Consider the following 21,722-nt stretch of genomic DNA (forward strand, 5'->3'; position numbering starts at 1 on the left):
TCATTACAATCATTATTCATATGTTAAGGCAGGATAAGACCCCCTTGAATGCATTACAGTGCCTTGCGAAAGTATTCGGCCCCCTTGAACTTTGCGACCTTTTGCCACATTTCAGGCTTCAAACATAAAGATATAAAACTGTAGTTTTTTGTGAAGAATCAACAACAAGTGGGACACAATCATGAAGTGGAACGAAATTTATTGGATATTTCAAACTTTGTTAACAAATAAAAAACTGAAAAATTGGGCGTGCAAAAATTATTCAGCCCCTTTACTTTCAGTGCAGCAAACTCTCTCCAGAAGTTCAGTGAGGATCTCTGAATGATCCAATGTTGACCTAAATGACTAATGATGATAAATAGAATCCACCTGTGTGTAATCAAGTCTCCGTATAAATGCACCTGCACTGTGATAGTTTCAGAGGTCCGTTTAAAGTGCAGAGAGAATCATGAAGAACAAGGAACACACCAGGCAGGTCCGAGATACTGTTGTGGAGAAGTTTAAAGCCGGATTTGGATACATAAAGATTTCCCAAGCTTTAAACATCCCAAGGAGCACTGTGCAAGGGATAATATTGAAATGGAAGGAGTATCAGACCACTGCAAATCTACGAAGACCTGGCCGTCCCTCTAAACTTTCAGCTCATACAAGGAGAAGACTGATCAGAGATGCAGCCAAGAGGCCCATAATCACTCTGAATGAACTGCAGAGATCTACAGCTGAGGTGGGAGACTCTGTTCACAGGACAACAATCAGTCATATATTGCACAAATCTGGCCTTTATGGAAGAGTGGCAAGAAGAAAGCCATTTCTTAAAGATATCCATAAAAAGTGTCGTTTAAAGTTTGCCACAAGCCACCTGGGAGACACACCAAACATGTGCAAGAACGTCCTCTGGTCAGATGAAACCAAAATTGAACTTTTTGGCAACAATGCAAAACGTTATAGAGAAAATGGGGGGAGCTACCGTGCTTCAAAGGATAATTGTATTGTGTACAGTAGTAGTGAAAAAATGTGTTAATAAAAATATGTGAGTGATAAATAATTAAAATGTTCAAAACTTGATATAGATATAAAAAGAAATCTATATAAACCATTCCTATACTGTATGTTTTCAAATAACCGATATCAAATACATTCCATATATCAATAATAATTATAGTGCTCAAGTAGTGATGTACAATATTCAATAAAGGAAAAAATAAATATCTGACTGTAAATAAATAAATAAATCTTCCAAATATATATTAAAGTGCTTAACGTGATATTGTGTGCAGTAGAAAATGTATAAAAATATAAATGTGCCAATAAAGTGATCAGTGTAATTTTAAACGAAAATATTCTATTGCTGTATTTCACAACATCGAATAAGGTGCCAAATGTAATATAAAGTGCTCAAGTGTCCCAAAATATCAGAAAAACATAGAGCGCTGATTATCCTCTTCCAGGTATCTCTATGAACTTTCTTCCACCTTTACACCTTAGTGATAGTAGAGGGTGCTCTGTGATGCTCTTCACCTGTGGGTGTGCTAAATGCTCACCTTAAATATTCAGGTATGGCGCCTTTAGATCTATAAAAGATCTGTTCTCTCCTAGACCGAGTTGAGGGCCCTCCGGTACTACCTCGGATCTCAAAATAAGGGGCCAATATAGTGTTGTCAGGGATACCACATGCAGGCATCCAGCAAGGGTGATCAGATCAGTTGGCTGCACCAAGGAATCAGGACCCAGATGGATAAAGATGTAAATGAGTTTATTAAGCAAAATGACACACTCCAATACCAACACCAGTGACCATAAACAAGTAAACAAAATATAAATGATAACAGTACAAAACCCCAATAGAACCTAACAAACTATATACAAAGGGATGGAGCAAACAATAGCAGGACAGGACAGGGACAGGAGACAAGGAAAGCAGGGAGCCAGGATCAGGATACAGGTTTCAGGATACAGGTTTCAGGATACAGGTTTCAGGATACAGGGACACGGCTAGCAGAGAAAATACTGAAGCACTGAGCCTCAGTGAAGGGCGGGCTTATATTCCCTCAGCAGTCCTCCTCAGGTGCAGCTTAATTAAAAGAACAGTCCAGCTGCTGGGAGACACCCGCTGGTGGGCCCTGGAACTGCGCCCCTCAGTTCCAGGAACAACAGTGCCACCAGCAGGTGACCCATGTAATGACACAGATCCTGACAGTTCCCCCCCTTTAAGGAGCGGCCTCCGGACGCTCCATTGTGCTTCTACCCCAAAAGTCCAAAAAGGTCTCCCCTCCATGTCTGCGGGTCTTCTAGCACTCTCTAGGCCAAAGTCCTTTAACTTGCCGGAAGGCGTGCCACCAGAGTCCAGCAATTGATCATGCGCCCCACCACCAGGGTCTGGAAGCCGTCTTGGCACCCCACAGGTCAAGTTCCTGAAGAGGCGTAACATTAGGGATACACCTGCCCTCATTGCAACACATGTCCCAACACTGGGACTGAAGGCAAGCTGGACATCAAGCAGGGGAGCGCCAGCGGCATGCAGGATATCCGGCAGTGGCACACCAGGCTGGGCAACAGACAGTGGCACATCAAACAGGGCGGCAGACCGTGGCTCAGCAGGCACTGGATCAGCAAACACTGGGTCAGCAGGCACCGGAACAGCAAGCACTGGGTCAGCGGGCACTGGAACAGCAAGCACTGGGTCAGCAGGCAAAGGATCAGCAGGCACAGGATCAGCAGACACATGATCAGCAGGCACAGGATCAGCAGGCACAGTAGTGGTCACCAGAACAGCGGGCACGGGATCAGCTGGCACCGGATCAGCGGGCTGAGTAAGAGACACCGGATCAGCAGGCACCGGAACAGCAGGCACTGGGTCAGCGGGCACTGGAACAGCAAGCACTGGGTCAGCAGACTGGGTAGTGGTCACCAGAACAGCGGGCACCAGAACAGCGGGCACTGGATCAGCAGGCTCAGTAGGAGGCACCGGATCAGCGGGCACTGAACCAGCAGGCATTAGAACAGCAGGCATTAGAACAGCAGGCTCAGTAGGAGGCACCGGATCAGTGGGCACTGGATCAGCAGGCTCAGTAGAAGGCACCAGATCAGCGGGCAATGTAACAGCAGGCACTGGATCAGTAGGCTCAGTAGGAGGCACCGGATCAGTGGGCACTGGATCAGCGGGCACTGGAACAACAGGCATCAGAACAGCGAGCACTGGATCAGCAGGCTCAGTAGGAGGCACCGGATCAGTGGGCACTGGATCAACAGGCTCATTAAGAGGCACCAGATCAGCGGGCACTGGATCAGCAGGCATCAGAACAGCAGGCACTGGATCAGCAGGCTCAGTCGGAGGCACCAGACAAGCGGGCACTGTAACAGCAGGCATCAGAACAGTGGGCACTGGATCAGCAGGCTCAGTAGGAGGCACCGGATCAGTGGGCACTGGAACAACAGGCGTCAGAACAGCGGGCACTGGATCAGCAGGCTCAGTAGAAGGTACCGGATCAGTGGGCACTGGGTCAGCAGGCTCAGTAGGAGGCACTGGATCAGCGGGCACCGGAACAGCAGGCACTGGATCAGCGGGCTCAGTAGGAGGCACCAGATCAGCGGGCACTGGAACAGCAGGCATCAGAACAGTGGGCACTGGATCAGCAGGCTCAGTAAGAGGCACCGGATCAGTGGGCACTGGATCAGCAGGCACTGGAACAACAGGCATCAGAACAGCGGGCACTGGATCAGCAGGCTCAGTAGGAGGCACCGGATCAGTGGGCACTGGATCAACAGGCTCAGTAAGAGGCACCAGATCAGCGGGCACTGGATCAGCAGGCATCAGAACAGCAGGCACTGGATCAACAGGCTCAGTAAGAGGCACCAGATCAGCGGGCACTGGATCAGAAGGCATCAGAACAGCAGGCACTGGATCAGCAGGCTCAGTAGGAGGCACCAGATCAGCGGGCACTGTAACAGCAGGCATCAGAACAGTGGGCACTGGATCAGCAGGCTCAGTAGGAGGCACCAGATCAGTGGGCACTGGATCAGCGGGCACTGGAACAACAGGCATCAGAACAGCGGGCACTGGATCAGCAGGCTCAGTAGAAGGCAACGGATCAGTGGGCACTGGATCAGCAGGCTCAGTAGGAGGCACCGGATCAGCGGGCACCGGAACAGCAGGTACTGGATCAGCGGGCTCAGTAGGAGGCACCAGATCAGCGGGCACTGGAACAGCAGGCATCAGAACAGTGGGCACTGGATCAGCAGGCTCAGTAGGAGGCACCGGATCAGTGGGCACTGGATCAGCAGGCACTGGAACAACAGGCATCAGAACAGCGGGCACTGGATCAGCAGGCTCAGTAGGAGGCACCGGATCAGTGGGCACTGGATCAACAGGCTCAGTAGGAGGCACCAGATCAGCGGGCACTGGATCAGCAGGCTGGGTAACAGGTATAATTGTATGTGTTGGGAAAAATCTCCTTTTCTTTTTAGGTTTAGATACAGAAATCTTGCTAGTGGTTGCAGGGCTATGAATAGATTGTGAAGTAGATGGAAGCGAAATGGCAGTATTGGGAGATGGTGGAAAAGGAGAGACAGTTACAGAGGAGAATTTCTGAGAGGTTGCTAGAGGCAACAGAGTAGTAGAGGAAGTTTTCACAGAGTTAAATGCAGGAAAAGTGCAACTCGTTAAGCCAGGATATGAACAAGCAGTGGAAAGCAAACCATACCTAACTGCAGCTGTGGTTGCTATGGGTAACGGAGAGGATAAACTTTGAGAAAACTGGTGTCCAGAGGCAGAAGTGGATTGGTGTGAGTTAGCTGATGCTAAATTGGAAAGATCTGACCAGGTTTGCAATAAGGCCTGAACAAAACTCAATTTACAACCCCCTTGTCTGATTAGAGAATATACAGCATTCATGCAATCCAACAGGGCCTCTGGAGAATACACTGAATAATGTTCAATAAAATAGGGTTTATCATCTTCCAAGAGCCACACAAGAGATACCACCTGAGAGACACTAAAAGGAGGAGAATAATCATCACCACCCTTAGGGGTATTAGATAAAGCCAACTCTGCACAGAGCTGAATAAGTGGCTGAATCTCTTTGAACAAAACTCTGCCTTTGTCAACAAACGAGTGGGCCAGACGGATGCATTCCAACAACTGCTCGCTAGTGTAAGTTTTCAAAATTTGGCGACAATATTCCCTGTCTTCTGTTACAAGCAAAGAAAAATAAAAGACCTCCTCTGACTGCATCTTGCAACAACCAGAAAATTCCTAATTCCCAGGTGCAACCGATCTGATCGTTAGTGGCTTCAGTATTCTGTCAGGGATACCACATGCAGGCATCCAGCAAGGGTGATCAGATCAGTTGGCTGCACCAAGGAATCAGGACCCAGATGGATAAAGATGTAAATGAGTTTATTAAGCAAAATGACACACTCCAATACCAACACCAGTGACCATAAACAAGTAAACAAAATATAAATGATAACAGTACAAAACCCCAATAGAACCTAACAAACTATATACAAAGGGATGGAGCAAACAATAGCAGGACAGGACAGGGACAGGAGACAAGGAAAGCAGGGAGCCAGGTACAGGAAGCAGGATGCAGGGAACAGGACTCAGGATCAGGATACAGGTTTCAGGATACAGGTTTCAGGATACAGGTTTCAGGATACAGGGACACGGCTAGCAGAGAAAATACTGAAGCACTGAGCCTCAGTGAAGGGCGGGCTTATATTCCCTCAGCAGTCCTCCTCAGGTGCAGCTTAATTAAAAGAACAGTCCAGCTGCTGGGAGACACCCGCTGGTGGGCCCTGGAACTGCGCCCCTCAGTTCCAGGAACAACAGTGCCACCAGCAGGTGACCCATGTAATGACACAGATCCTGACAAGTGTAGTATATTCAATCCAATCAATTTATTTAATAAAAATCATAACAACTCACATAAAGATTGCCGTTCTAAGCGGTTTGTATTCAGCTGCGGGTCTAACTTCCGAGTTCCGTACGTCACTTCCGGTGCTATGCCCTACGCGTTACGTCACGATCGCTCGCGTGACTTATTCAGGGGATGATTTGCATACGGGAGTGACGTGCATTTGTAGTCCTAGAGCCGGATATGTGTATATCGCCATTTTCTTTGTATAATATGTGTATGGGGCATCTAATGGGAACCGGATATGCCGACTCCGCCACATTTGATTATCTAATTGTGGGAAAATCTTGGTAAATAAAAACATGCTGATCGCATATAAACGAATCCATCTATATTGGATACCCAATTTATATGGGATGAACCGTAATTGAATATTCATATATTTTAATTATATTATTAAAACCGGAAGTGAGGTATAGTCGCTAATTATAAAACCATATATCGCAAGTGTACAATCAATACATAATACTGTGATATGGGATACATATAGTCTATCTATAAAATAACATCTAAAATATGTTAGACAACTGAGTATTAAAAAATATATACTAAGTAACCCTATGAAATATACAAGCACTACCTCAAATACAGAAACGATCAAGATCAACGATTAAGAAACACATCTATTTTTAATCCACAAATCAACGATAACAGACACATAGGAGTTTTTAAAGATTTGGTTTTAGAAGATATAAAAAATCTCAAGATCAAAAAGTATGATGAGCCAATTGCAATACAAACAGTATTGAAAAAGCTGAAAAAGAGAAAAGATATAATAATAAGACCCGCAGATAAAGGAGGAGGTATCGTAATCCTGAACAAAGAGAAACATGAAGAAATGATAAAAGGAATGCTGGAAGATTCATATACATATGAAAAACTAATGAGTAACCCATTGTTAAGACACAAAAAAGAATTAGAACAACTATTACATTTATGCCTAAAGAAAAATATATTGAATAAGAAAGAAGCAAAATATTTATCACTTGAAGCATGCCGTACTCCAATGATTTACATACTACCGAAAATACATAAGAATAAAGAAAATCCACCACCAAGACCAATAGTTAATGGTATAGACTCTTTGACGGCGAGGTTGGGTCAATATATTGACTCATACCTACAACCCATAATACTATTAACAACAGCGTTTGTTAAAGATACAAAACATATATTACAAATAATAGATGAATTACCGGAATTTGAAAATAACATTTACATGGTGCGGGTGGATGTAGCAGCATTATACACGATAATAAATCATCAGGAGGCTTGTGAGTCAGTAAAATGGGCTTTAAGAAAATATACACAACTTATCTGCAAACAAAGGAAATTTTTAATAAAATGTTTAGAGTTTTGTCTTAAAAAAAACTACTTCTGGTATAATAAGTCTTATTATCATCAAAAAGTAGGGGTTGCTATAGGCTCGAAATTTGCACCAAGTGTAGCAAATATTTTTATGTCCCAATGGGAAGAAGAAACTATTTTTAATGAAACCACAGAAGAATTATTTTTATACAAAAGATTTATTGATGATGTATTTATATTATGGAATGGAACTATAGAATCACTGGAAAACTTTTGAAATAAATTATATACAAATGAAAAAAATATCAAGCTTACATGGGACATCAGCAATAAACAAGTTACTTACCTGGATTTATCTATTATACAAAATGAAAGAAAAATTATTACAAAGTCCCACTTCAAGGAGGTAGACAAAAATAGTTACCTGCCAGCTGATAGTTGTCACCATATGAATTGGATATATAATATCCCAAAAGGTCAAAATTAAAGTTAAAGAGAAACTGCACCAGAAGTGAAGACTTTGAGGAACAGGCAAATATTATCAGAGAAAGATTCATCGAGAAAGGATATGCTACAGGATTTATTGCAGATAAAATAAAGGAGGTCAAAGATACAGACAGAGCGACTTTAATAAAAGATAAACAGAATACAAAAGGAAAATTTGTGGGCAAATTACCCATTATACTTGACTACAATATGCAACATAAAAAAGTTGAAAAAATAATTAAAAAACACTGGGAAATTTTAAAAATGGATAAACGTCTAAGCAATAGTTTACCAGAAAAACCTCTATTTGTATACAGAAAAGCTCCAACAATCAGGAATATGGTCATTAAAACAGTAGTCGACCCGCCCAAAAATAACTTTCCATTTTTTACAGGAAAGGGCTTCTTCCCATGTAAGAGATGCTATGCGTGTTTGAAAACTAAATATCCAAAGGGAAAAATTTATGAATTCAAATCAACAAGCAATAGAACTACCCACAAAATAAGAGATTTTATCAGTTGTAATACTGAAGGAGTAGTTTATGGCCTTGAATGTGATTGTGGTCTACAATACGTTGGCAGAACGAAAAGACTTTTAAGAATTAGAATTAAGGAGCATATAAAAAATATAGAAAAGGGTTACAATAAACATAGCGTATCCAGACATTTTGACCGACATCATCAGAGAGACCCCTTCCAACTCAAATTTTGGGCAATTGAGCCATATAAAAGACACTGGAGAGGCAGCCACAAAATACGATCCCTCACTCAACGTGAATCATATTGGATTCACACATTGGACTCTCTTACGCATTATGGCCTAAACATAGAATTTGATCTTAACTGTTTCATTAGTAATATTTAACATCTTTTAAACATTTTTTATCTGACTTGATTTTACCAGTTTATCATTATTTTATTTTTAATCTCAATATACAAGAAACAGATAATGTATATTATTTATAGTTTTTCTTGCTTGATCTTTTTCTATAGCCTAGATTAAAATTATTCACAGACCATCAGCTTTTACATATATCTACATATCTACGCTCATTTTATGACTTTGAAATAATTAAAACATTTTTTTAATATTTACCTTTCACACTATGAATATACAAAATAATTATTCACTTTTTTCTATCAACAATTTCTTCTTCAGTAGTATTTTAGTCCTACATCTACTTTATATAGACAGTACAATTGAATGAAACATACGTTATATTTGTAACATATATTTATACTCAGTTTACACCTACTGTAATTTTTCATTTATTACATTCACTACCACTACGATGTAGGTCCGTCCACTACATATATATACCATTAGTCACACATTGACACATTTTTTTATGATACAAGATATAATATTGTATGAATATATTGTTTTATTTAGGTACAACAAGATGTTATTTTATAGATAGACTATATGTATCCCATATCACAGTATTATGTATTGATTGTACACTTGCGAAAAATGGTTTTATAATTAGCGACTATACCTCACTTCCGGTTTTAATAATATAATTAAAATATATGAATATTCAATTACAGTTCATCCCATATAAATCGGGTATCCAATATAGATGGATTCGTTTATATGCGATCAGCATGTTTTTATTTACCAAGATTTTCCCACAATTAGATAATCAAATATGGCGGAGTCGGCATATCCGGTTCCCATTAGATGCCCCATACACATATTATACAAAGAAAATGGCGATATACACATATCCGGCTATAGGACTACAAATGCACGTCATTCCCGTATGCAAATCATCCCCTGAAGAAGTCATGTGAGCGATCGTGATGTAACGCGTAGGGCATAGCACTGGAAGTGACGTACTGAACGCGGAAGTTAGACCCGCAGCTGAATGCAAACCGCTTAGAATGGCAATCTTTATGTGAGTTGTTATGATTTTTATTAAATAAATTGATTGGATTGAATATACTACACTATATTGGCCCCTTATTTTGAGATCCGAGGTAGTACCGAAGGGCCCTCAACTAGGTCCAGATCAGGAGAAGTATACCAACATCCCTCCACCACATACACCCTAAGAAGGAGAGGAGGAGAGAACAGATCTTTTATAGATCTAAAAGCGCCATACCTGAATATTTAAGGTGAGCATTTAGCACACCCACAGGTGAAGGACATCACAGAGCACCCTCTACTATCACTAAGGTGTAAAGGTGGAAGAAAGTTCATAGAGATACCTGGAAGAGGATAATCAGCGCTCTATGTTTTTCTGATATTTTGGGACACTTGAGCACTTTATATTACATTTGGCACCTTATTCGATGTTGTGAAATACAGCTATAGAATATTTTGGTTTAAAATTGCACTGAACACTTTATTGGCACATTTATATATTTATATATTTTCTACTGCACACAATATCACGTTAAGCACTTTAATATATATTTGGAAATAGTTAAATAAATAGTGTTGCGCAAAATTAAAAATCACTCTGTGTATATTGATCAAACAATATTGGTGGCAATCCCAAATTGTACCATGTATGGTATGACTAAAAATCCAATTGTTTAATGCAAGGATCATGTAGTGTACACCATACTCTATTCAAACCAAAACAATAGTTGATGTGTACTCAGTGCTAAATAAATAATTAACACTAATGATAAAACAGTCCATCAAACTATAAAGTGCTGTGTGTTGATTTGATATTAATATGTCGATATTCCTTAAATACTGCAATATTGTGCTTAATATGTCCTCTCATGCAAAAAAAATAAATAACATGGTCAATGTCAAATATAGTCCATAAAGTGCTTATACATATTAGAATTATCTTTCCTTAGTGCATAAAAAGTGCCAAGTACTTGTAGATTATCCTCTGTTTGTGCTCAATCCACCAAGTGTGTGGATGTGTTCCCAACCAGTGTGTGTGACCGATATGTCACAAAGCCTTCTCACTCTGTGCACCCCCTTGTGATTGGGCGCTCACCTTAGATAAGAGATATATAGGCCCCAAATTGTGGTCAGTGGTTTCTCCTCTAGGACACTTCTCCTCACTCCCACTCAGACCCTGATATTTCGCTGGCAGCACCTTCCTACATATTCCTCCGACTCTCCAGAGGGGGCGATGTCATGTAGAAAAAAGAGCTCCAAATAGTGCTTATATCCTTTTGAAACTTTGTTTTATGTAGAATAAAAGAATAAACACTCACATTATAAGGTGCATACATGCACCTATGAACCGCTGTGAGCCGTCTGCTGGGTAGCCACCGGATGCCTTCCTGATAAGCTGGGAACCACCTCGGCTATACGACCGTCCTCTCTGGTCTGCCTGACAGTCTCACCTACACTCGGTGCAACGCTCCGTCCGTCCTAGACCCTCTCCTACGCGTGACGACACAGGGACCTCATGTCTTCCTCAGGGGGAGAAGGCTTTGTGACATATCGGTCACACACACTGGTTGGGAACACATCCACACACTTGGTGGATTGAGCACAAACAGAGGATAATCTACAAGCACTTGGCACTTTTTATGCACTAAGGACTGATAATTCTAATATGTATAAGCACTTTATGGACTATATTTGATATTGACCACATTATTATTTTTTTTTGCATGAGAGGACATATTAAGCACAATATTGCAGTATTTAAGGAATATCGACATATTAATATCGAATCAACACACAGCACTTTATAGTTTGATGGACTGTTTTATCATTAATGTTAATTATTTATTTAGCACTGAGTACACATCAATTATTGTTTTGGATTGAATAGAGTATGGTGTACACTACATCATCCTTGCATTAAACAATTGGATTTTTAGTCATACCATACATGGTACAATTTGGGATTGCCACCAATATTGTTTGATCAATATACACAGAGTGATTTTTAATTTTGCCCAACACTATTTATTTAACTATTAGCACAGTGCACTTTTTGAGGAGTGAGGTGTTTGCAGCAGTTTAAAAATCTAGGATAGGGGGGTAGCTCACAGGACATAGCTTTTAATATATATTTGGAAGATGTATTTATTTATTTACAGTCAGATATTTATTTTTTCCTTTATTGAATATTGTACATCACTACTTGAGCACTATAATTATTATTGATATATGGAATGTATTTGATATCGGTTATTTGAAGACATAGAGGAGTGGTTTATATAGATTTCTTTTTATATTTATTATCAAGTTTTGAACATTTTAATTATTTATCACTCACATATTTTTGTCTTAATCTTTCAATTAATGATGTGCTCAAAAAACATTGTGCCGTGACAGTCTTTGTGCAAAAATATAAGTTCAAAGTGCTGCATGCTCATACAAAAAATGCTGGTGCTATCTGTACACGAGTAGGTGCTCCCCTCTTGGTCCCCCACTCACCAGAAGCCAAATATTACAGCGCTTTCAGAATATCCTTTGAAGATAAATGCCTTATTGAGCGAGCCTTTCAACAGCTTTATAGGTGTTTTGTAGATCACAACATCCAGGTAATGCTCAAAAAAGAAAGAGATGCTGGCATCGTGAAGTATGTAAACACTTTATTCGATGCACACAATACAGGTTACACTTACAATTTAGCAGAGGTTCAAACGCCTGAAAATCATCCCACGGGTCGCCACTTCAAATGGCTATACTCACTCCCCGTATCCCCGTTGCCGGAAGTAGGATGCAGACGGGCGTAGTATATATTCGTCCTTATATTTTTGCACAAAGACTGTCACGGCACAATGTTTTTTGAGCACATCATTAATTGAAAGATTAAGACAACAGTTTATATTTATTGATTTATTTTATTCATTCACGTTCATTATTTATGTATATTGATTGGCAATTTTTATTGTGCACATTAAGTTAAGCACGAGCACTGTATGTATTATATATATATATATATATATATATATTTATTTGTTTTGTAGAGCAGCGCGGGTAATTTCATATTTTACACTTTTTAAGGCACATCCCTTTCTTATACCAAGCAGCAGCCCACTTTATTGTATTATAAGAGCTATTTTAATCCTGAGCGCTAGCCTTTTATAAACTATATTTACATCCATACCTCTTAGGACAGCGCGAGACTTATACCCATACATATACAATGCAAAACGTTATGTTTGGCGTAAAAGCAACATAGCTTATCACCCTAAACACACCATCCCCACTGTCAAACATGGTGGTGGCAGCATCATGGTGTGGGCCTGCTTTTCTTCAGCAGGGACAGGGATGGTGGTTAAAATTGATGGGAAGATGGATGGAGCCAAATACAGGACCATTCTGGAAGAAAACCTGATAGAGTCTGCAAAAGACCTGAGACTGAGACGGAGATTTGTCTTCCAACAAGACAAAGATCCAAAACATAAAGCAAAATCTACAATGGAATGGTTCACAAATAAACATATCCAGGTGTTAGAATGGCCAAGTCAAAGTCAAGACCTGAATCCAATCGAGAATCTGTGGAAAGAACTGAAAACTGATGTTCACAAACTCTCTCCATCCAACCTCACTGAGCTCGAGCTGTTTTGCAAGGAGGAATGGGCAAAAATTTCAGTCTCTCGATGTGCAAAACTGATAGAGACATACCCCAAGCGACTTACAGCTGTAATCGCAGCAAAAGGTGGTGCTACAAAGTATTAACTTAAGGAAGCTGAATAATTTTGCACGCCCAATTTTTCAGTTTTTTATTTGTTAAAAAAGTTTGAAATATCCAATAAATTTCGTTCTACTTCATGATTGTGTCCCACTTGTTGTTGATTCTTCACAAAAAATTACAGTTTTATATCTTTATGTTTGAAGCCTAAAATGTGGCAAAAGGTCGCAAAGTTCAAGGGGGCTGAATACTTTCGCAAGGCACTGTATATCAGCAGAATGTTTGTATGTGAGACAGTGAATGGTTAAAAGAACATAAAGAAGAGTAGAAGAAAAGAAATGCTGTGTTAAATGTATGGGAAGTGTCCAAATAATTCTGTACCTTAAAGCAGAACTTTACCCATACCAACTTGATTAAAAAGAATGTTCTTTAGCAAGGAACATACATTCCACATTAATAATCAAGCTACAAAAAATGAATGTGTACTGTGTAAATTGCCTCCAGCGTTGCTCCTGTTTTTTCTTTCTGGAGGCTGCCATTTTGCTGAAGCTCAAAGCCCCAGCAGTAAATCATATTGCGAAACTAAACCCATCAATTTACCATTTTCAAAAAACAGTTACATTCCTAGAATGTTGGAAATGCAAACTGTCACATTTGCTTGTGGCCTCAACCAAAGTGTTAAACCATCAAATGGCATGGAGGCATAACTGATCACATGTGCAGCAATATGGCAGTTGCAGTTCAAACAGAAGCAGTTTCCTTGGCTGTAAAGGATAGGAGGGTTTAATTCCACTTTAAGACTGTCAAAAGATTGGCCTCTACAAACTCAGCAGTGTCTAAAAATGGAGAGCAACTGAGCATGTGCAGAGCATGGTGAGGCAGTGTGTTACTGGATTTTAAACAGTATAGGCACTTATTTTTAATGTTTTACATAGCTATACCTGCAAATGGGGCCAGCCTGAAGGGATCTAGCAGGACTTTATTTTCTAACTAAAGTTACACTTCAAAGGGGTTCTAAAACTCTAAAATATAAAATGAACAAAACATTTCCTTCTATAGGGTGTGTTTGACTCTGTCCAAATCACCTAGTTTAAATCTGTCTCTTTTTCTCTCATTGCTCTTCTGACAGTCTATGCCAACTTTAGACAATCCTGGTAGATGGCTATGTCCCCCCTTTCCAGGCACACAGCAGGTGATTGACAGTCTCAGCTGTGCATGAGACCTCCTTGTAGAGAGGTGGGTATTCATTCTCTCCGTTCACATCTCAGATTACACTCCCTGCTGTGCGTGATATGAGCTCCCCGCCCCCACTTTCTAAATGTGGTTTTAAAAGCAAAATGTTTTTTACCTTGCATTACCCATGCATTCCCTGCTCCTTGCACAGATCCATAGACACACACAGCTCAGGAGCAAATGCGCACGTGTACCCCAATAGCAAGCATGTGTGATGTGTAGTACCACTACTACTAGTGAGTAAAAAAGGGAGCCAAACCCTGGTGATCTTTAATCTATTTCATGTTGTTCAGGTAGATCTCCACCTCCCCGAGGTTGCCTACCCCTGATATAGAGCAAATAGGATATATTCAATATACAGAGAAAGAGTATTACAGGGCAAACAAGATTTAGGCAAGACACGACTAGAGGGGTAAAGTGCAGGATCACACAGAAAGTAGGTTATTAGAGAAATACATAATGTATAAGAGAAACATGCATACTGTTTGCACACACTGATTAGCCATAACTTTATGACCACTTACAGGTTAAGTGAATACCATTGATCATCCTGTTACAATGGCATTTTACAGCGTGACGCCATCTTTGATTTACTGTGGCTTGTTTTATTGCCCTCTATTTGAGTATATGCATGTTTTATAAAACGTTTGAACCTTACAGTGTTACGCTATATGGAGGTTTCTTTCTTCTTGGCCAACCAAAATATTTAATTGGGGAAGGAATTGTGAAGAGCATGATCAGGATTGCCCATTAGATCTTTGCATGTTCTTCGTGGTGGTGGTGGTGGTGGTGGATTCACTACTCAATGCTAGGTGGGAGGATAATATATGGTTGATCGGTGTGTATATATATATAAGACGCCCAAAAAATGCCCGATAAATGCCAGCAAAAAAAAAAAACGCCCAGGTGGAGAGAAGCCACTACCTTGCTCTATTAATAATTATAAGAAAAATTATCTTTTTTTCTGGTTCTGGACATGCTACAGAGCTGAAACTTCATAGGTACACTTTTTAGACCCCCCAGACACTAAATCCAAAGAAATCTCTTTTTTTTTTTCAATATTTTTTTCAATAATTGTATCTCTATCAAAAACGACAATTTCTAAAAACTTTTTTGTGTGATTAATAGTCCCTGGGGCATGACCCAGAACCCTAGGCACTTTTTAGGGGCATTTATTGGGTTTTAGGGCTTCAAGAAAGGTGCGGTTACGCAAAAAAGTCATTTTTGAAGGTTTGGCATGCTATAATTCTGGTTCTGGACATGCTACAGAGCTGAAACTTCACAGGTACACTTTTTAGACCCCCCAGACACTAAATCTAATTTTTTTATTTTTTCAATAATTTTTTCAATAATTGGCTCTCAAAAACGACAATTTTTAAGGACTTTTTTTTGTGTGATTGAGCATGACCCAGAACCATCATATTCTGATTGGCCAAATACAAAGTCATACAAAGTTGTCTATCATACAAGTCGCGCTGAAGTCGCACTAAAAGTCGCGCTAACAAGTCGCGCTAACAAGTCGCCCCTTATGAGGCGACTTAGAGGTCGCGGCAGTGTGAACCGGCTCTTACGCCAAACATAACGTTTTGCATTGTTGCCAAAAAGTTCGATTTTGGTTTCATCTGACCAGAGCACCTTCTTCCACATGTTTGGTGTGTCTCCCAGGTGGCTTGTCGCAAACTTTAAACAACACTTTTTATGGATATCTTTAAGAAATGGCTTTCTTCTTGGCATTCTTCCATAAACGCCAGATTTGTGCAGTATACGACTGATTGTTGTCCTATGGACAGAGTCTCCCACCTCAGCTGTAGATCTCTGCAGTTCATCCAGATTGATCATGGGCCTCTTGGCTGCATCTCTGATAAGTCTTCTCCTTGTATGAGCTGAAAGTTTAGAGGGACGGCCAGGTCTTCGTAGATTTGCAGTGGTCTGATACTGCTTCCATTTCAATATTATCGCTTGCACAGTGCTCCTTGGGATGTTTAAAGCTTGGGAAATCTTTTTGTATCCAAATCCGGCTTTAAACTTCTCCACAACAGTATCTCGGACCTGCCTGGTGTGTTCCTTGTTCTTCATGATGCTCTCTGCGCTTTAAACGGACCTCTGAGTCTATCACAGTGCAGGTGCATTTATACGGAGACTTGATTACACACAGGTGGATTCTATTTATCATCATTAGTCATTTAGGTCAACATTGGATCATTCAGAGATCCTCACTGAACTTCTGGAGAGAGTTTGCTGCACTGAAAGTAGAGGGGCTGAATAATTTTGCACGCCCAATTTTTCAGTTTTTTATTTGTTAACAAAGTTTGAAATATCCAATAAATTTCGTTCCACTTCATGATTGTGTCCCACTTGTTGATTCTTCACAAAAAACTACAGTTTTATATCTTTATGTTTGAAGCCTGAAATGTGGCAAAAGGTTGCAAAGTTCAAGGGGGCTGAATACTTTCGCAAAGCACTGTAGATGTCAAACACAGCATGCTTTAAAATTGCTCACGCCCATGCAGCGGCACCAAACTACATGCATTTTTAAAAGCTTTTACAGATTACCACTTTAGATTTACAGAAGAGGTCTACTGCTAGAATTACTGCCCTTAATCTGATGTTTGCGGTGATACCTCACATGCATGGTGCAACTGCTGTTTAAATATGACACGAGACTGATGCCTGCGTTGGCCTTTGCACGCAAAAATGGGGCGACAGGAGTGCTTTCATTTTTGTTTTTTCATTTATTTTTCCAAGAACGGTGTGATAAGATGCTTTCCCAATTTTTCAATGGTGCTGTTTATATCCAGGGAAACCAAAGTCATGAAATGCACGTAGCTTCCTGTTTCTTAGACCATAGAGATAAGTGGAGCTGTTCTGGTCTCCGATCAGCTCTATGGTCACCTAGCGTAACCACCAGCTGCATTCTCTGGTTCCCCAGCGGGACAGGAAAGCCTGAGAAAACCAACTAATTAGCTGCTGGGATTGCTTTTACATGAAAGCTGACCTTGGCTGAAAAAACAATATGATGATGATGTCTAAACCTGCAGGCATCATTTATGTATAACCACTCAAAGTCCAGCAACATACCAGTATGCTGCTGGTCCTTGTTGGGCATATATTGTAATGTTCTTTTTTCATGCAGCCTGTGGGCTGAACAAAAACAGAGAACTTAACAGATTCCTCCATTCACATTGATCAATTGGTGGTATGCCCATCATTGGAATACTGCCCTGCATCCACCCACATCTTATGATGGGCAAACATGCACTGTTCTTTTTTTGTTTACCCTTTGAACCTAACAGATTCCTCCATTCACATCGATCGATGTGGATGAAGAAATCTCTGCCAAGAAAAGTGAATAAAAATATATGCCAAAGCATAGGAGAGATCCACCTTCTGTGTCCACCCCATCCCCTATGCTTCAGCATATATGTTTTTTTTTTAACTGTGAAATCACCTTCTACAGCGCTGGAGTCACGGATTTATGTATCATGAGAGCAAACCCTGTTGCTGTCAAAATAAATAAATCAGTGCTGCAGCTGAATGGCATACCTGCAAAAAATGGTTAACGATAAAGCACAGCATCAATCAAACATTAACTCATTAAAACAACAAAATGATTTGGTGAAGCAATCTGCCCCCATGTCCACACCTGCCCCAATAATTCATCATATATGCTCTTTTTTTTTTACTGTGGTGGTGAAATCACCTATTACAGCACTGGAGTCACTGATTTTACCTACTGTGAATGCAAACCATGTTGCTGTCAAAATAAGCAAATCAGTGCTGCAGCTGAATGGTGTACCTGCAAAGCAAACAATGGTTAACAATAAAACACAGTAACAATAAAACATTACAGTATAGCATAAAATACAGTAAAACTGTTTTATTTTTTATTTATTTATTTATTTTACAATTTTTGGGAGTTTCTTTGTCTTTTTTTTTTTTTTACACTTTTATTGCAACTATAAATGTTCCAGGTTAGGGTCTCTCAAAATGCAATAGCCATCTAACATCTTTGAGACTCTGTGTATAAGTATGCTCTAGACTGTGCCGTGCTGTACCCTATACTAATACTCCACTAATGTGTGGTAGCAATGGAAACAGTCACCGATTCAGAGACCAGGTTCGCCAGGACAGGAGGGACAAAAATAACTGGTGTCATGCCTATATAAGCGCATGCTACAGACATTGCATATTTTTTGGGGTGTTCTTTGGGTAGGGGTACCAGGAAGGACATCTGGAAAATGCCTCTCATGCAGCCGGCCCACTGAATATTGATTGGGAAATTGGGCCACAGCCCCTCCTGAATACAGAAGGGCTGTGATGATCTCTTCCTGGAATTGTAGGAAGGATCCACTTCGTCCAGACGCTTTGTATAGCACATAAGCATTGAAAAGAGCCAATTAAAATAAGTATAAAGGCACTTTTTTGTACCAGCGTCTGGCCTTACGGCAATTAAGTACGGTCCCATCATCTGGTCATTGAAGTCAACCCCTTCCATTTTATGGTTGTAGTTGTGGACACAGAGTAGCTTCTCAACAACACCAGTGGCCATTGTAATTTGGACTGCCGTGTTTGCGTGAATGGAAGACAGAACCAAAATGTTCTGTTTATCCCTCCACTTCACTACAAGCAATTATTTGCACCTCAAGCAGGCTCTCCCCCTGACTAAGTGGGGCATTTACAAGCCTTTGGGGGAACCCCCGGCGATTAGATAGCACGGTGTCACATGCACCAATTCCTAAATGAAAAAATGAAAGAGGTGTCTAAAAATGAGCATGCTTGTATAGAATTTGTCCAAGTATAAATGGTGCCCCTTTCTGAAAAGGGGGACACCAAGTCCCAAACAATCTTGCAGCAGCTCCCTATGTAGTCTGGGCAGTTGGGGGCTCCACATTGCAATATTTTTCCTTGTAAACCATAAAACTACATGTATAGCCTGTTGCCCTGTCACAGAGCTTATACATCTTGACCTCATATCTGGCACGCTTGCTGGGGAGAAACTGTTTAAAAGCAAGGTGGCCAGAAAGCTTAATCATGGACTCGTCAACGCAGACATCTTGTTGGGGGATAAACAATGCTGCAAATCTTTGATTGAAGAGGTTTACGAGGGGCCAAATTTTGTGTATCCAGGGTCATGCCAAAGACGTCAGAGTTCATTGTCACTGCAGTGCATGAACCGCAATATTTGCTCGTATCGAGCCCTGGCCATGACAGCAGAGAACACGGGCATATGATGAATTGGGTCAGTGGACCAATATGACCGCAACTCACTCTTTTTAGTAATGCCCATGTTGTAGGCCCAGAAAAATTTTATATTTGGTAACCGTTATAGGTTTCCACACAAATTTTCTGGCATGGGTCAAATTTGGATTTGCGGCGATAAATTGATTAGCATACAAATTGATTTGGTTCACAATAGATCTGTACAGATCTTTCAGGAAAAACAGCTCAAAAATATCAAGGGGAATAAAATTGGCTGTTTCCAACTGAATTCTAGGTTGGCCAGTGAATGGAGGAAATTCAGTACTGCAGAATCTGTGGGCTGCCAATCAGGATTTGCAAGCGCATCAGGAAGTGCGCAGTAACAACAAAAGAAGAAAAAGGTACCTGCCCGCTCTAATTACTGGGTAATATCACACCAGTAAAGTATGAGATACCTACTCACCGTATTGGTGGTGCGTCCCCCTTCAGACTCCAGAACACAAGTCATGTAACAAGGAAAGGGAATGACCCAAAAGAGAAAGGAGTTCTATAGGGGAGGAAGGGGGCATGGCAACTGCAGTATATACTCAAAAATTCCTTTATTAATGCAAAACTGAAAAATTAAACACACATCAAAAATACATTAAAAGAGCAGACTAAACACAGGGTAAAAGACAACGTTGTCTCTAAAAAGCACCTACCCCCAACATATACCTGCAGCCAAAGTTACAAAGTAATGTGATGCACAGGAACACATGGAATAAATATAGATTGATCCGGCTATACCAAGTTGCATGTAACTTCGGCGGAGTCAGCTGTATACCAATTGTACAATCACACCTGCACTTGTATTTACCATTGATCTAGCACATGTAAGTGGCAATATCAGAACAGTGGACAATAATGCCCAAAAGTGAAGGTCCATAGGCATCCTAATCAGGTGATGATCATTGAAAGTGCACTGTTGGAAGCAAGGGAAAAAAGGCAATCATCACTCCTGTCAGGCACCGATGGATAACTGGTGCAATGAGCAGACACTCCTCTTAGCACAAAACATTGCAGTATATGGTACAGCAGAAGCAAGTAATATGGTCAGATGCACTGATGTCCAGACTCAGATCCGGGGAGGCACGTGTACTCAACTGAATCCTGAGAAAGAGGAGAGATCCCAATATGGTGGGATGGATGCCTAAGTCACCACCGCAGCGGGTGACTGCCGTGTTTTGCAGTAATGTGATGCCCAGAAACACATGGAATAAATATAGATTGATCTGGCTATACCAAGTTGCAGGTAACTTCGGTGGAGTCAGCTGTATAAAACTGTACAATCACACTGAAGACATCTGGGCTTGTATTTACCATTGATCTAACACATGTAAGAGGCAATATCAGAACAGTGGACAATCATGCCCTAAAGTGTAGGTCCATAGGCATCCTAATCAGGTGATGATCATTGAAAGAACACTGTTGGAAGCAAGGAAAAAAAAGGCAATCATCACTCCTGTCAGGTACAGATGGATAATTGGTGCAATGAGCAGACACTCCTCTTAGCACAAAACGTTGCAGTATGTGGTACAGCAGAAGCAAGCCATATAGTCAGATGCACTGATGTCCAGACTCAGATCCGGGGAGGCACGTGTAATCAGCTGAATCATGAGAGACAGGAGAAATCCCAGTATGGTGGGATGGATACCTGAGTCAGCACTGCAGCGGGTGACTGCAGTGTATTGCAGGATAAAGATAAATCTGGCTGCGGGGTACTCATGTGTCCTGGGGGGTGAGAGTCCCCAGCGGAGAGTCAGTTTTGTGGGGCAATGCAGCTCGAGGCTTGTAGGGCACATAGTCCACAGGGAGAGAGATCAACACAAACCAGCATGTGGATACCAGGAAGTTACCAGGCGTCACTGAGTTTCAAGTATCCATAAAGGGAGTGGAGACACCTAGAGTGCGTACTGAAGCCGAAGTCTCTTCACTCAAGGAATGTCAGTAATGCTGACAATGCAGGTAGC

General features: G+C 40.9%; 1 protein-coding gene across 1 annotated transcript in view; it reads right to left on the bottom strand.

Moving 5' to 3' along the window:
- The window catches only part of ADAMTS20 (ADAM metallopeptidase with thrombospondin type 1 motif 20), a 283,904-nt gene that overhangs the window by 187,458 nt on the left and 74,724 nt on the right, over positions 1–21,722 (bottom strand). The window lies entirely within an intron of this gene.

Source organism: Pelophylax lessonae (genome assembly GCF_965119305.1).
Source record: "Pelophylax lessonae genome assembly, chromosome: 4".
Taxonomy (NCBI): domain Eukaryota; kingdom Metazoa; phylum Chordata; class Amphibia; order Anura; family Ranidae; genus Pelophylax; species Pelophylax lessonae.